Here is a 14,103-nt window from a genome sequence, read left to right as displayed (position 1 = left end):
CTATCAGAAATATTTCAAAAGACAAGGAGTGGATTAGGAAACAGGGTGGGAAAGCAACTTTATTCTCAGTTGAAACACAAACTACTGTTTGATGTCAGAATAAAAGATTTAAGGTAAAAAAGAAAACATTCCCACATGCTGTACTTGCACTGACGAATACTGTCCAAGTAATTTAGTGACATTTCCGTGTGTAATGGTTTTTAAATTGAAAGCGGTGTGGGAACGTGTGTTGTATCCCTACCTCCAAGATGTCTTTGTAAACGAGATGTTTTATCTGTCAGGGTTACTTCCTTCGTAAAGATTAATTAGTTGATGAATTGCTTCAATGTCAGCTGGTACTTGAGGGATCGATCTGTGTAATGAGTTGTGATGATGTCAGGCCCATGTTGTGTGGACAAGAGAGAGTTATACTCTAATAAAAAAAACACTTTGCAAGACGACATGTAAAGTGAGACACAGAGGGGTCAATAAATGTAAACCCTTATTTATAAGACAAAAAGTATAACAAAACTAACACTCTAGACAAATGTTTTATATTAAAAAAAGATTATTTGTTGTAAATAATGTGAAGAAATATCTGAATATTATGGCTAAAATCACATTTTCTTCAAAATTGTATTTTATTTTTTATTTTTTTTTACTAGCATACCTGGTGGACAGATATTTTAGCTCTAGGATTAACATGCCTGATATATTTTGTCTTACAAATACAATGAACTACTATAATACAATAATAATAAAAAAAAACAGACACAAAATTGCCTGGCTCATATTTGAGGGATGCTAAAACAGGGCCTTGTTCATTCACTTAAGATTTCTGTATGCTAACAAGCCTGAGAGTTCATTGGCAGAAGAGTAAAGGAGACGTCCGGCCTTCAGTACACCTGTCCTTGAGAGCACAGCGCTCTTGTCTCTCCAGCCTTGCGCAAACACAAAGGCCATGTTGTTTAAATTATGAGCCTGCTGAGTGCCCTCAAGCTGTTGTTCTTTAGCCTTCCACAAGGCCTTCCACGAGGCAAATACTTTCAAGCAGTGATTGTGTATTCAAAGCACAGGCCTCACCTGCAGAACTAAAACGCAGAGTAGTTCCCCCATGCCATGAACAGTTTGCTATTTTGGACAGGATTAAACTAAAATGGCAACCCTAATAAAGAAATATCTGGAACGACTGCTGTAGTGTACTGGTACTCTTCCTTTGGGATTGTGTTGTATTTTTGCTCCTAAAAAAAATATATGAATGCTAAAATTAGACACGCTTATAAATATTTATGGCCCTTTAAAATTAAGTAAAAGCATAGTAGTGTGAAGGCATGATTTAAATCCAAGTATAACAGGGAGAGCTTGAACATGAATTTTGTATTTGTATTTTTCTTATTCAAGATATGCATTTATGTAAAATGCAACCCAGTAGGTACATTGCTGCATATAGGCACCTGTATGGAGTTAGTCTGAACTATAGCACATAAGAACATAAGAAAGTTTATAAACGAGAGGAGGCCATTCAGCCCATCTTGCTCGTTTTGTTGTTAGTAGCTTATTGATCCCAGAATCTCATCAAGCAGCTTCTTGAAGGATCCCAGGGTGTCAGCTTCAACAACATTACAATGTTGTTATTTATACTTACTACACTGCTACTGTAGATGCTACAGTAGCAGTGTAGTAAGTATAAATGACAAACATTGAAACCAAAATATTTAATCACAAGGGGTAGGGCAAACGTAAATGGTACTAGTGCTAATAACAGTTAAGGAATGGATTTTAAAAACCTTGGTAAGCACTCCTTTAAGATACAGTGCTGTCAGTTACAATTGCAACCGAGATCCCTGTTATTACAACAACCAATTTACAATGCAGTAATTATACTCTATTTGCACTGCAGCTGTGTATTATATGCATGGGGCTGCAGTCCACTTGTTGCGATTGCCATTGTTACAGGTTGCTACCTGGAAGTGTCAAAGGTCATTGATTGCGGGTGGGTGTTAAGTGTTAATACCATTAAGATGATAATATGCCCAGGCGTTGCACTGTTGTGAATGATTGAAATTTCATTTAATCCGATCCCCATCATTATACATGTCTCAGAATAGAAGGGGTCTCCAGGGAGTTAACTGCTCCCTAAGCTGCCTTTGTTGGTCATAGGTTAACACACAAAAGCAAGCAAACTCCCCCCTGCTTCCCCCCTCTCCCATCTAAATTTCCCCAAATCGATGACATGGGAAGATCGTTAAATGTATGTATTTATTCAAAATGTATTTATTTAGTGGAGGTTTGTTTTAAAAGACTACTGCTGTCTGCCTGTTGTTAAAACACCTAGACCCCTTTGCTTTGTTAACTAAGGTAAATAACATCAGAACACTGGTAAATGGAAATCAATACGATTGCTCCATTAGCAGGAGCTTAAACACGCAGCTTTTTAACATCCCTCGTTGCTGTTGCTGTTGCTGTTGCCGTTCTCCATTAAGGGCTTATCAGTTCTGTGCTGCTTTTGTTGTGCTCACCCTCGCTCTCTCTTGCTCTCAGTCTTTTTTTATATATCCCTGCATGTGTTATCATTTTGACTGCACTCCCCCTGCGGCAGTATGTGAGAGACTGGCAGGCGAGCAGCAAGCTAGATGAAGGGACGATAATTGATGTCCCTGCTAGTAACTCACTGCAGCGGGTCAGGTGTCCCCTTGGTGGCCCCTTCAGACCTCCCCTTCCTTCTCCCATCCCCCTCACATATGCACGCGTGCGCACACACACACACACACACACACACACACACACACACACACAAAGAGATCTCCCCAGCTCTTCCAGAGGCCTGAGGCTGCCCCGACCTGTTTGGGAGATGGCTTGTACACTCGCGTGTGATCTCCAATTTAATCGTTCTGCTCTGGCCCTATTTGCATAATCTGCATAATCACCCTGATTTTAATTGCCCACAACTCGGCGAAAGATCATGTGGTTAAGTGGTAAATCATAATTAGATAAATAATTGGTTTGGCCATAGCAAGCTGCTTTGTTGTACCTGCCATCTGCTGGGAGGATTGGGGTGTTGATGGCGGTGCGGGGGGGGGGTTCTGTTTCGCAGAATAAAAAATAAAAAAACAATACACCTCACAAATACAAAAGCATGTGGCTTCCTCACGCTTATCTGTCTGAAACTGGAAGTCTGCCCACCGGCCGGGTTCTGTGCAATGTGTTGTTTTTTAATTGGCACATTAGCCATTCATTACTGGGACCACTTAATATAACAGAATAGAAAATCTGACTTCTTAGCACAAAAGCTTTGGGAGGGAGAGAGAGAGGGAGAGAGAGAGCACAAGAGAGAAGGGGAGAGAGAGAGGGAGAAATAATCAGCTTGAACGGCTCAAACATATTAGTTCTGCATCAGACTCCTGAATTAAAGAGAGCTGACTCTCTATAGTTTCCTGGATGAAGGTTTTTTTTTCTTTCTCCCTGTTATTTTTATACATTGAGATTCGTGGAATAGAAACATTTTCAGTGGTATAACTTAACCCTTTCTTACAGACCTGCATATGCATACCAATCACCATTGTAAAGAAAACACATTCCTGCATGGATGGAGTCTTCTTGAAATAAACACCCCCAGCTGTACTGCATTGTGTTGTACCATGAAAAGACTAATATCACCGTACACCATGGAGACTAACTTGCTAATACCTTTATAAATGTTAACAGAAATGGGAAGCTATAGAACTGCTTTGTAAAATATACAAGATAGGGGCTCTTTTTTTCTGTTCACACAGGTTTGCTTTCATTTTTATTGCAAATTAAAAGCCACATTAGTACCCAGGCTTCATCTACCTCAGTTGCATTTGTTGCCAAGTCAACTGAAGAAAAAAGATAATCAATCAATCACAACAGAAGAGCTCTGCTGTGAAGAAAAGAAAAAAAACAAAGGGTAGTATTCCCTATATATATTTGCTCTTGTTTCTGATTCTACAGGTGGGTTTCAAGTGGTTCAACACTGGTATTAAAGCATTTTTATACACAATAGCTTTTGAAGCGTGTGTTGGTATGTCGTTGTAATTTCAAGGCCCTCCTTAGTAAACACTAGGCTGCTGCACCGTATCACTGGCCACCCATCCTCTATTCTCTATTGCTCTATTGTGATTCAAAGCATAGCAAACTAAGCCCCCCCCCCCCCCCCCCCCGTTAAAAACAAGAGCTGTTCTACAAGCCAGAGTTTACCCATTTAGCCAATAGCTGTGTAATGTTACGGTGACACAGATGGTGCAGGTGAAGGCTGTATGTGTTAACTAAACAAAGAGAAGGTAAGTCAATTTTTAGGACAATGACTGGCGTTTTGCATTTCAAAAAGCAATAACCCCCCCCCCCCCCCCAAAACAAACATTAATCTTCTTTTGTCATCCTTCACAAAGTAGGTGGCAAATAAGAGGATTTGAATGTTTACTTGGGAGCGCTGTGCCCGTTTCACTGCTGAATGACGTTATTTAGATGAATTCTTCCTTCCATCTATTTTTTGTGACAGGGTTGTGTATGATAGTGGAATATAAGTATGTTTACACTATGTAATATATAGGGAATAGGCAAAAAATGAGAAATATATATCTGGTATGCTCTGTTGATTCCTATCTGGAGCTGTTTGTCTTCTGTTTATAGCTTAGTAAAAAGTGGGTTAATGCGGATGTCTCTTAATGTCTGCTGAGGAAGCCACCCCCCACCGTTAGGCCAAATGCTGGTGGATGTTTCTTATTAAAAGATGTGTATCACTAGACAGTGTTGTCAGAGATGGGTACATTACATGAAAGGGCAGCCAAAACTTAACGGAAGGAATCTGCTAGCACTTCCTCGCACTTGTGCTCATATCAGCAGCTCGTTTTATTTGCCAGAGCAGTAACTTAACCTGGTTGTACGGTTTCCTGGGAATTATGAGGACAAACAAATAATGTTTTAGAGAAAAAAATTATTTCTTCTGACACTGTTTGACCGTATATTGCATTTTAAATGAATTTAATATATTTATCCAGGTATTTGGTTGAGTTTAACTGGGTAAATGTATAGCTTCCATAGTTTCCCATAGTGAAATACGCTTGTCTTAAGAGCTTTCGGATTCAAGGACATAGTCAAAATGACTTTCCAAGCGAAGTAAATTAATTTGGACCATATCGTTTAAATTATAAAGAGGCAGGTTCTGCAAACATTGAAATAGACAGGTGATGATTAGCTGCTCCTGTTGCTAATAGAAGCGTACATTTTAATTGTATTTAAATTGAAAGGCGGAATACATTTAAATAATCATGACCGTAGTATTGGTTGCATATCATTGCTTTAGTAGAAGCAGGTATATGATTATATTATAATCAAGGAAAGGTCAGCATTGCCAGATTCTCAGGAGAGGTTGAAACAGCCTTTTATTATTTCACTTGTTGTCATTTGCAAAAACAATGATCTGTGTCCGAGTGATCGATGAAAGGGCTTATGAAAATTGAACAGGCTAATGCGCCGGTCACCAGCTTTAGTAATTCTAAAGCCCTCAAAGCTATTACTTCAACACTGCTTAATAGTCTGTGCATATGTTCTCTTTTAGCTCCTATAGTGTAACATACAGCTATAGAGCAGTTTGGAACCTTGTTAGGTCAGGCAACCAGCAGAAATATTAAATACCACAGTCAAGAGTCCTGCAACCTGAGAAGAATTAAACAGAGAGTATTTTTACGACTTTGTAATTTGTATACAATATAGACAACCAAAGATGGTTGGTACCTAATCACTTCCTGTGCTCTGGGTCAGGTCCATTGTCCGACTGCAAACCATCTGAGTAAAACAATTAATTCGCACCAGTTTGAACCTTTAATTTATAGCACTATATCCTGGGGAAAAAAAGCAAAAGAACTCCCCCAGATTTCTTGAGAAATATATATATATTTTTTTCTTAGCTGTTAGTTAAAGGTGGACTTGCAGTTTTACATTCATCAAAAAGAGTATGTTTTCAAATCTACCATCAGTATAAACTTTTGTAAGAGAAATGCCTTATAGGTTTTCCTTTGGGGGAATGGTTATTGACTTAGCTGAAAAGACTTGGGATTACTAATGTTCTTATTACTGATTTGGCAGTCTACATTTGCTGGACACTGAGACATGCAATGTGACATGTGGTACTGAGATGGAAAAGATATTTAGAGACATGTAAATACAAGAGGGATTACAAAACCACTCCTCCCTGAGTAATCTGTTGAAATTATCATGCGCCCTGTGCTTAAAAAAACAAACAAACTCTGATGTAGAAGGATGTATTCTTCCTCAAATATTAAAAAAGGGGTGCTAGATGGCACAGTTGGCTAATTCACAAGATTCTCAAACCTTTCAGCTCTAGAGACCCGAGTCTGACTTCGGCTCATGTCTCAACCATGTTACCAGTTGCCACAATTTGGCAGAAGTCTCAGCTTGCTTGAGAGAGGCCCAGGACTGAATATTAGTGGGTGCTTAAGACAGGGTTGAGTGCGCTCATAAATCTATGAGGGAGACGCTATCATTCATGGTGCCCATTGGCTCTGTGCCATTGTCCCTCGTTTGTCATAAGCACTGAATTCATAACTTCTTTTTAAAGTGAGAGATAAGAAGTTATTTTGGTGTCAGGTAATCCTATATTCAAGTTTGAATGTTTTTGTCTCCCAGTTGTCTGCTGAACTTTTGTTCGCTATTCAGCTGGTATTTGGAATGAGCACCTCTTTGTAATTAGACTGTTTTGCACCCACATGCCTGCTTACAACTACTGTTCCAGTGTTTTACAATGATATGAAAGTCTTTTCCTTGACAAGCAACAATTACCTCACTGTGTCAGAGTTTCAAAACAAAATCTAGGCACTATCTTTTCCTTGACATTTCCAATCTAATCTTGTTTTGATTGCATAAACCACCTATGTTTAAGGGTAATCCCAGGATAAACACATATATGTGGGTGAAGAAATCCAAAGTGATTCGCCAGGACTGTAAAAGGCTCTAAAAAACAAGTTATGACGTATCCTATTCCTCTTAACCTTAAGCCAAGTAGACAAACCTGTAAAATAAAGGGTTCATTGTAATCTTAATTCAAAAACACATTAAAAACAAATTCCGAGCTACTCAAAATATTTGCAAATCCATAATGCAAACACATCACTACCTCTAACTAACCTCTGTGATATGCATTCATCTGGTTACTTGAATTTCAAAATGCCCGACCATGCCATATTTTAACCTCTGGTGCAGTGTTTGCAGAAACCTGCTGATCTGTTCTCCTGAAGATGCTGAGATGTGTTTTATTGCATTACTAGATTCTTTCTTTTTTTTTTTTTATTCCACAAAAGCTAAAGGATACATTTCTCTCTGTAGCAGACACCTGGAGTCTCCATGGACACACAGTCTGGTGCACTGAACTGACCTCACTCAGGGTCACGATAGATAAAAGGTCACCTAAATCTGTCAGAGTGGATGCAAAGTGTGTGCCTGTGTGTGAGCATGTACAATAAATCACTACAGCTTCAAGCTGCTTTATCCTTTCTCTTGGAAGAACTGTAAAAAGCCTCTTCAGTATACTGTGTTGCCCACATGCAATGCCTCTTTTGTTTCGTCACATTAGAAAGGTGAGCGGTGTGTAATAATTTGAAACACATTCACGGCATGCATGAAAGGCTTCGATTTAATAAATGGAGCATGTTACAGTTAAAAGTCTTTCGGTATACACCAATAAAGGAATAAACAAAAACATCCATTGTAATAAGCAATTAAAGGTAACAAAAGCCTCAGCATGAACAGCCTTTAGAATGTGGGCTTGTTTAATAAATATTGACTATAAAGCTGTGATATGCTTTACAGTGAAAGCAGCGGCACTGTCACAGTTGTTGGCAAAACTTGAGATTTAAAATGGCTCATGTTCGGTCTGTAGGATAGTTCTCAGCATGATACAGGTTTAATGAAACCTTCAACTATAATATAGTCAGATTTCAAATAACCAGTTTTCTATGAACTTGTCAAAGACTGCATTAATTAGTGTTTTTAAAAGGAACCAATAACATAATGCATTACTAGAAACAGAGCATTCTACATGTGAAATGCCTGTTTGGTGTCTTTATTATGCAATATTTTGCATGTTGTAGCCCATAGTTGCAGAACATTGATACAACCAAGATAAAATGAATAATTAATTGCTAATGGCAGTGCAGACCATACCGATTTTCTGTGACCACGGTTTTGGTATTGAATGTTGCTCCAGTTTGCCTAGCATTTCTGGCTTATAAATTACTTAAGCTTTTCATGCCACATATATTGGCACACAATCACCTCATTATGGTGCCAGTATCAAATTATTTTATGTATGACCCTCTTTAAGCTGAGATACTAGCTCCATCATTCCAATCTTGTATTCTTGGAATGTGACAGTTGAAATGAAAGGGAAGGTCAGACCTGAGCAAAACATCACCAACTAGTCCAGAAAATACTCTCTCCTAACAAAGCAATTATCCTCAGAATATAAATAGTAGCAGTGAGACAGCTGGTCACAATTTATAACTGTGTCACTGCGGAAGATCAGAGATGTACTCTCCCCGAAGCCCCAGTGCATTCCAGTGATATGACAATTCACACTTAAAGCACTCTCAGGTCAGTCGGAATCATTTACATTGCATACAGGTGGCAGGTGTAGCTACAAAGGTAGTCAAACAGCCTGTGCTGCCATGCTAAACCAAGGACCTCTCCCATTTGGAAACTGCTAAACACTGCAACACTTGGCTTCTGTTATAAACGCACTAACATATTTTTAAAAGCCATTTAAACACCTCTAGTGACTTAGCCTACTAGCAGTACATGGAGTCTTGACCTCCCTCTCTCTCTGCACTGCAACATCTTAAAGGCATCTTGTGTCTCACTTCTCCAGTCTCTGCAGCTGCAGCCCTTTTGCAATCAGTTAACAGCCGTTTTGCATAAATTTTGAATTCTAATTGCCTTTCTTTACACAGCCATAATTTAATAACATTCCCCAAGGCAAGACAACCAAGCCTCTGGCGCTCCCACGTACTGAGACCCTCTATTGTCAGCTTTTTACACAGCTCTCCAATTGAAAGCTGGTTTGTGTCAAGCTGCTTCATGATAGGTATGGGGGGTCGTGGGGAGGTAGTAAGGGAGGGGAGGATTAAGCTCTCTTTATTTTTGTGTCATGTCTCCTCTCCAGAGGAGCTGAAAGATTTGATACTCATTGCTTCTAAAATAAAAGGGAGGCCCTGAACTCAGTGCTGTCAGTGTTGAAGGGATTTCAAAAAGAAGGTGAAGGAGGCATTCTTTTTATACGAAAAACCGCACATGCTTTTATGGAGCCAGGCTTGTGTTTTTTTTTATTTTTTTTATTCCTATTCATCAGAGCACTGGCTGCACAGAAAAGGGGGGGAGGCAATTAGAATTCAAAATGTATGCAAAACAGCTGGTAACTGATTGTAAAGAGGGTGCAGCTGTACAAGAGCTATGGAACGTCTGACAAGAATCCCTAGAGAAAGACACAGGGTGGGGGTGGTTAGCACAGGATAAGAAGCAAAAGCGCTGTTATGAACTCAAGTGGATCACAGCAAGAAATGTGTACTTATTTATTTATGCTATGACCAGTCAATAAAAAAAAAAAGAAAAAAACATTGAAATATTGCTTATATCAGTAAACGGTTTTACTGAAATAGATACCCTCCACTAGAAAGGGCTTCAAAATACCACTGTCTAGACTATGTCAAGGTGCGAGCTGATGCCGCAGATGGACTCCCAGCTTGTTCCTTTTGGCTGCAATAGCAGGGGATACTTTTTCCTATTCACAATGGGTCAGTGAAGGTTAAGAGATTATCTTCAGATGCATAGCATATCAATGTCAAGAATGCACAATCAAAGATGTCTGGGAGTGGAGATGTCTGTTGTTTTGAACTTATAGGTTACCAGTAAACCAAAATGTTTATTCAAGAAAAAAAGAAAACTCTTTCCAAATTTAATATACCTGGCCTGTGCCCATTTATAATCTAATAATACATTATAAAATAATTCCTCATTAACTTTAATCATATATTCTGAGGTAAAGTTATGACACTTAAAATAACCTTTGCTGATTTGCAAATGTCTATTTTCACAATTTACACATTAAAAAGCCTGAGAAAATAACTTGAATACCTGAAACTGAACGCATTCCAATCAGTGGATTTAGCTTTGCTGATTATGAGGCAATATCCCACAGATTCTATTCACATGCAAATGACGGAGCAGTGAGATCCCTAGTGCCCCACTTGTAAAGAGAACTATAGGGGATGAAACCCCTCACCAAAGGCCTTGCTGCGAGGCATAATATCAACGCTAAGGCTACAGAGAGATTTTATTACATAGTTCAAGGAGTGTTTTCAAAGTTTAGATAATATATTTTTAGCAACAGAAAGCTTACACTGTCATCCTTGTGAAGGTTTTAGACATAATCAATGTTTAAGACCACCCTTGCACATTGCAACCCTAATTGATTTATGATAGCTCACCATTACAAGTGTTACCTTGCATTTACTTGAAAGCAACAATAAATCTTTTCAGCATACATGCATCTAATGCCTGGCCTCCTGGTAATTGCAGAACCCACTTCAGCAAGCTTACTTAGACATAAGAACCTGCCATATTTCACAAACAAAGGCGGTCATTAAGTCTGTCATTGACAGAGGTTTTATATACAGTGTGCGTGTGGTTGGTTTTATATACATATTTTTTTCAGATTCTACATTTGTATTGGTATTGGTTTTTGATATACTTTTCATTATTTATGGCAAGAACAACAATTAGGATACTTCACTAACCAGTAAAAGGAATGCCCATTGTGTTTAATGGCTTTTTATCTGCGGAGGTAACAGCTAGTGTCTGTATTTCTTGCATTAGACATTACTTGGGAGTTGTATGGGGGGTATTTATTAAATCTTGCATAGAAATGCAGGATTGATTAGGAAGCTTGAATGTATTTGCCAGGAGAGCTATTTATAATTTACTAGTTATTAACATGAAAAAATTGTTAATTGGAAGTGAGACTATTTTGAAACTGATGTCGTTATTTGATGGCACAGCGGAGCTGGCTAATTATGAGGATTAGAACTAGGATGTTATATCAGTCTGCAAACACCAAGAGGTCATATTGTTTGTCATTTGTTTGCAACAGTAATTATGTGCTGCTTCTTCTGCCTCCCAAAATACCACTGGAGGTGCAAATCTCCGTGGGTTCTTATCGTGGTTAAACAATAATGAAGTGAATTGCGACTTAAAAAGAAAAATGAGGGGTGGGGGTATTACCCAGTATTGAGAGCAACGTTACATTTTGAGGGAAGGTGCATTCATTGTACCATCATTAACAGATTTATTGGAACATATCTAGAATATTTGGTGGTTGGCTTCTTTCAAATGAGAGGTCGGATTTCATGTTATTTCAATAAAATATTTCCCTAAGCTTTTCTTTGAATGCACATTGTCAAACTGATTGGGAAAATAATTTGTAAATAAATAAATAAATAAATAAATAAATAATGAAACCGTTTAAAAGGCCACTGATTCGATTTTTTCTTTAAGAAAAAAAATCTCTGCTATAACAATTTCAGACTTTGAGGAACAAGCAAATATCTGCATACAGTGAATGCCACGCACGGTATCACAATCTGTACTCCTACACAAAAGGAGGCTAATTTACTTGTAGCTTACAAAGCAGCCATTGACAGGGTACTGAGCCTGTCATCAATCTTGCTTCGCTGGGAGAGTTTCCTTTACAAGAAGCTTGGTTGGTGGCTGGCTGGCCTCTAGTGGTCTCTGAAGTACAATTCAGTGTATCTTTTTTCACCCGAGTGTCGTTCTGTTATTTAAATGAAATTCAATGCCAGCGTTATTCCTGTCTGAAGAAATAAGCTTCTACAGTTGCCCTAACAACTCTGAAGTTGAATTGCTGACTGGTAAAGTAGCAATTTGGCATGGCATATCTTATTAGGGCTACAACTAAAAAAAATCAATATACCATGTCGACCGCGATGCATCACCGTTGTATTTGTATCACCTTACTGTGGCTGGATTTACTCAGGTTCAAAATGCATGGTTTAGCAAGTAAACCTTGGAAGTGTAGCATCCTTTCTATGTGTGAGAATTTGCCTTTATGCAAATGGCAACTCGACCATTGCGTAAATTATTTGGTTAATAAAGTAGCCTACAGTAAGTCCTTATATAGGCGTTTGTTTAAGATTACAGCTCAACAAAGAAAAAAAGACCGCGCTGTGACCCAGACCAAAGTGTAAATACCTACATTTTATTTCAGTCTCAGAAATACCGTAAGAATACACAAACCCGTACGACACGAGTTAAGTATTTGCTTGTTGCGGTTTCTGTTATTCTGCGATTCCTTTCTGACAGGCACAATAGCTTTATTTGCATGGGCACGCCTCTGACTTGTCAGATACCCGGTATAGCCTGGAGTGGTCTGAAACGTAATCTCACACTGTAGAAGTGTACGGAAAATGAAAGCTCTGCATGAAGACTAAAAACTACTGGAGAAAAAGCCCTAATGTGTTTACAGCTCTAGGACATGTCCTGTACTCGCAACGTGTGCTAATCGATTGCACTTGGCTAAAAGAAATCTAAACAAAATGCACGTGTCTAACTGGCTCCACGAAAGAGTGGAACGCGACCCCTTTCTTTAAACATTGTATTGAATGATGGACAGCCCCACTACATTGAATCATGCCCTTATTCATGACACAGTAACAATGTGGGGTTGTCGGCCTTAGTGGGGGCGTGTCAAGCGGAGCAGGTGCTAGTTTTCCCTTCCCCTAAGGCAGGAAGCCCCACCTCCCAGCAGGGGCATCCAGCGCTAGTGTGGCCTGGCCCCGCAGCGTCTAACAACAAAGTCTGCATTACCGCGTTTACAAGGAGACGATGGCTATTAGTTTCTGTCGAACTAAAAAGTAGGATTTCATTCTAATCTGAGGTAAGATTATTATTTATTTAATTAGTTTACTTAGACCGTATATGTGTTATTTTTAAATAAAGAAACGTGGTCTTAATTACGCTAAGTAAGAGGGCAATTTAACGGATGACACAGACAGCAAAAGTAGTGTGTCAAGCTCGCCGGCTGTGTTCTCTCTGTGAGTTCATCCTACGCCGCAGCTGCGTTTGTTTTATGTATACGAAGATTTCTGTTGTGTCGGTTTTATATGTGAAAGTCTAATTTAGTTAATTGATTAATTACTGTAAGACTGGTTAATGTTTTACAAGCAAGTGTCAAAAGTGGTAATAGTTTTATTATGAATAATTTGGCATTGTATTTGTAAAGTGATTGCCAAACAAAAGACTATTCACTTACGTGAAGCAGTTTTTTTTTTTTTTTTTAATTCTGTTGACTGCGGTCACAAAGATAAAGCCAGGTCCGTAGTAAAACTGCACCCGATATTAAAAACAGACTTGGAATTTATACGAGGTAATTAATGCAATGCCAATTGAATCTGAACTGCAAACACCATGTCAGTCACACAGCAGTGATCCGTCTACATGTTTAACCTAGTAATTGTATTACTCCATGCTAAGTGCTCGCGTAAACGAGTTTTTCCTGAAATGCAAATGCATAATTGCTTGAGAGACTGCAGGACGGCAGTATATCCGCGGTTTTTTTTTTGTTTGTTTGTTTTTTTTGGTGTGTGTTCCTTTCTACGAGTGAGATTTGGCATTTCCAGCTGCTGGCTACAAGTGACTGGGTTTTATTATAATCGTAAACATGTAAAATGACTAATTTGGATATACGTCTAGAGTTTGCACTTTATGGTGTATTTTCGCTCTGTAGGCTGTATTCCTACATGTTGCCTCGGTTATTTTATGACTAGGTTTACGTCGACTCAACAGTTTGCCGGATTTGCTTTGTTGGTGTCGTCACTGAGTCTAGTGATATGCGCAGGGATTTGTTCAGGCGTCACCTATTTTGATGACATTTCTTTCAGCCAGCAGTGTGCTTCTGTTGAAGTTTACTTTGCAGGGCAGGCCACGGCGCTTATGTACACACAGACGGCAGGTGCAGTTTCAGATCATTTCCCATGTGTCCACTGTGTTTATCAACGTATCCACCGCTGCCCTTGTTAC

General features: G+C 38.9%; 1 protein-coding gene across 8 annotated transcripts in view; it reads left to right on the top strand.

Moving 5' to 3' along the window:
• The window catches only part of gse1b (Gse1 coiled-coil protein b), a 255,712-nt gene that overhangs the window by 202,710 nt on the left and 38,899 nt on the right, over positions 1–14,103 (top strand). Inside the window, exon 1 of one of the 8 annotated variants that reach the window (XM_034040814.3) lies at positions 12,726–12,961. The exons of the other annotated variants lie outside the window; for them this stretch is intronic. The gene's annotated coding sequence lies outside the window, so the exon portion shown is untranslated. Of the gene's footprint in view, positions 1–12,725; positions 12,962–14,103 lie in introns of those variants that run through there. 8 annotated transcript variants of the gene reach the window in all.

Source organism: Acipenser ruthenus, chromosome 19 (genome assembly GCF_902713425.1).
Source record: "Acipenser ruthenus chromosome 19, fAciRut3.2 maternal haplotype, whole genome shotgun sequence".
Taxonomy (NCBI): Eukaryota; Metazoa; Chordata; class Actinopteri; order Acipenseriformes; family Acipenseridae; genus Acipenser; species Acipenser ruthenus.
The sequence above is the reverse complement of the archived record's forward strand: the minus strand, read 5'-3'. Positions and strand labels throughout refer to the sequence as shown.